Source organism: Notamacropus eugenii, chromosome 3 (assembly GCF_028372415.1).
Source record: "Notamacropus eugenii isolate mMacEug1 chromosome 3, mMacEug1.pri_v2, whole genome shotgun sequence".
In the NCBI taxonomy this organism is placed as follows: domain Eukaryota; kingdom Metazoa; phylum Chordata; class Mammalia; order Diprotodontia; family Macropodidae; genus Notamacropus; species Notamacropus eugenii.
Genome location: NC_092874.1, coordinates 228065420 through 228069016, shown reverse-complemented (window position 1 = coordinate 228069016; position 3597 = coordinate 228065420).

Genomic DNA, 3597 nt, shown 5'->3' with positions numbered 1-3597 from the left:
AAAAAAGAAAAGGAAAAATGTTTACAAAGTGTGATCCCCCCCAACAACTCTATAAAGTAGGTGATACAAATATTATTGCCTAAATTCCATAGATGAGGAAACTGAACTCCTGGTGATCCCCCATTCTAACCCTATGTAGACATGTGTCAATTCAGAGATGAGGATGGGAAGCAGGGAGAGTATGGTGGAGAGACCTGTCATACGGCTACCCAATTCCTGAAGCCCAGAAGGCCAATTATGGGACAGAAAAAAAATGTGTGCAAATAGCAATGTTGTTGATTGTGTAACGTTCAGCTTGTATTTGCCAGGATTGTGTGAGATCCACAACAAGGTCAGACTTTCACAGAGGTGAAAAGAATAATGGTTCCAGGATCTAGTCATGTCATCTAACACAATTTTTTGACTTCCTTTCTCTCCTCTTCATCCATCTCTTCCTATACTCTTTGAACATTTCCTTCCCTACTGTCGAGAAGGAAAACAAGATCTAGAAAATTCCTGAAGTGTTAAAGTTTTTTTCCAAATTATCTCAGTTGACATGGCAATGATTAACTATTAGTACATTCATCACTAATGCTAGAATTTTAGATACTGTTCCACCTGCCTCAAGTAAAGTCATGTTACCAAGCATTTATTAAGCACCTACTAGGTGTTAGGCACTGTGAATAAAAAAGAAGGGGAAAAACAGTCCCTGACCTCAAGTAGCTCACAATCTAATGGAGAAAACAACATAGACATCACTATGTACAAATAAGATATGTTTAGGGGAAAAATTGGTAGTCTCATTGGAAAGACACAGATTGTAAAAAATTTCTTGCGGAAGGTTAGAATTTCTCTTGAGACTTAAAGGAAGCCTGGAAATTCAGGAGGCAGAGATGAGGAGGGAGAGTATTCCAGGCATGCAAGATAGCCAGAGAAAATACCCAGAGTCTGGAGAGGGAGAGTAATGTCAGAGAATTAGCAATAGGTCAGGGTCACTGGATCACAGAATACATAGAAGACAGTAAAATATAAGAAGACTGGAGTGGTAAGAAGGGCCCAAAGTAACTATAGTCTTAAAAGCAAATCAGATGAATTTCTATTCAATCCAGGGAATAATGGGGAGCCATGGAGTATGTGGAATGGGGGAGTGGTCAGTTGGTCAGACATTTTCTCTAGGAAGCTCAAAGTTGAATGAAGGATGGACTAGAGTGGGGAGAGATGAGAACAACTAGCAAGCTCCTGTAATGATCCAGCTGTGAAGTAATGAGAGGATGGACCAGGATGGTGGTTGTGGCAGAGGAGAGAAGGAGAAGTATAAAAAGAGATGCTATGAAGTCAGAAATGGTAGAATTTGATAATGAAGTTGATAAGAGATGGGTGGAGGGAGAGAAGAAGATGAGTCAAGGATGAACCCTAATTTGCAGGCCTGTAGGCCTGTGAGAATGATGGTCCCCTTGAAAGTAATGGGGAAATTAGGACAAGAGAGTGGAGGGGTTGCAGTAAGTAGTGAGAATAATACGTTCAGTTTAGGGCATTTTGAATTTAAGAGAGCTATGAGACAGTTGTTTGAGAATTCCATGAGCAAGTTCGGGATGAGAGACTGGAAGTTAAGAGAAAGGTTAGGGCTGCATCAATAGATCTGAGAGTCATCTCCACAGAGAGGAAAATTGAATCCATGGTAGCTGATTAGACCTCCAAGTGAAACAGTATAGAGAGAAAAGAGAAGTGGGCCAGGGCCAGAGCTTCGCAGGAACCCCCAGAGTTAGTGGATGTGACATGGATGTGGATCCAGTAAAGGAGACAGAAGAGGAGTGGCCAGACAGTGTGAAGGAGAACCAGGAAAGAAAGAACCAGGAAGCCTTTTTGTTTAAATCATGAACCCATTTTGAATTTATCTAGTATATCTAGTGTAAGATGCTGATCTATGTTAGTCACAAAACTGTGGGGAAAGAAAAGAGTCAAGGAGAAGGGATAGATCAATATTGTCAAGGGTCACAGAAGGTAACTTTGGAAGAGTGACAGAGCATGGCAAATCTCTCTATGTGGAAGCCAGCCTACTCTGCCTACGGCTAAGTTGGTTATGACATCCATTGAGGAAAAAATTCTAAGTAAGGAGCTTAAGGTAAAGCTTCCAGTCTCCAGCAACTCAGATTAAAGTCAGTAAGACTCATATCTAAGAGACAGAGAGGATAGTTCCCCATTCCAAGTGTTGAGGACTGGGGACTTGATTGAAAACTCAGGAACTTAGACCCCAACACAGACCATGAGAACCTCAGATCTCATATCTACTGCAGGACTTATAACCAAACCATGTACTTAGGTCTTACCTGGCTTTACCAAGTGTGAACAGGACCAGTGAGTGGTCAAGGATACTTTGCTTTGACATTTTCATGCTCCTACTGGGAATGACTAGGTACAGGCTATGGACCCCAGTGATGGAAATACCCACATGGCCTCTAGGAGGGAAATGTTCAGTAACACAGGTTTCCAAGTCGTCAAATTAACACAGATTCTGACCAAAATATGGTGAAACCAAGGTTCAGTTGTCATAAAGCATGTAAGCCTAAAGGGGATATGAACCCAGGGAAGAGAAGTTGAGGAACCTGCAGTATCCCTAGACCTAGCTAAGGGCTAGACTGGTCGCTGATGAATGGAAACCTTGTGCTATACGTCTTGCTTGCTAACAGACATAGAACTTGGCATCCTTCAATAAACTCTTCCTAAGACCATTTTGTCCAGATGTTGGTGGGAATAAACAAGGCAAAGTCATTCATACTCCTTCATTTGACCAACAGCATGATTGACAGTCTAGAGTATAGACTACAATCTGTGATATAAAAACAGAACCACAAAAAAACAGAATATGACAATAAACAATCAAGTTCATAAAGGCAGGTCCATTTCCACAGCCACCCTTCCTTTTCGAGCATTCTACTCCATTCCTTGTCCATCCTGCTCTCACAACTATATACATTTCACACAGGACCCCTTTTGCTCTTTCCCTGATCATTTGGGGAATAAATGGTATCACAGAGACAAAAGGACTTTTGGGGAAGAGTCGTAAATTACTTTCCAGAGTACATTAGTGTACCTATATATCCACATTCTCTCTAGCCTTTGCCATTTTCCTTTTAACCATCATAGGCAATCTGAGGGGTGTGAACTGCTACTTCTGAATTCTTTTAATTTGCATTTCTCTAATTTACAGCATTGTTCCTATGGTTACTGATAGCTTGGATTCATTCCTCTGAAAACTGCCTATTGACCTTCAATGGTCGTTTCACCATTAATGATTTGGGAAATGGGTGCTGTTCTTGTAAATTTTGTTCAGTTTCCTATATATTTTAGAAATAGTACTTTTAATAGGAAAATTATGTTGCAAGTAACTTTTCCCAGTTTTGTGTTCTTCTTTCATTTTTCCTGCATTGGCTTTATTTGTGCAAAAATATTTTAATTTTATGCAATCAAAATTATTCATTTTACATCCTGTGAATCTATCTATCTCTTGATTGAGCATGAATTGTTCTCCTCTTCATGGAACTAACAGGTAATTCCTTCCATGTTCCGCTAAGCTGCTTAAGATAGCATCCTTTTGGTTTAAATCATGTACCCATTTTG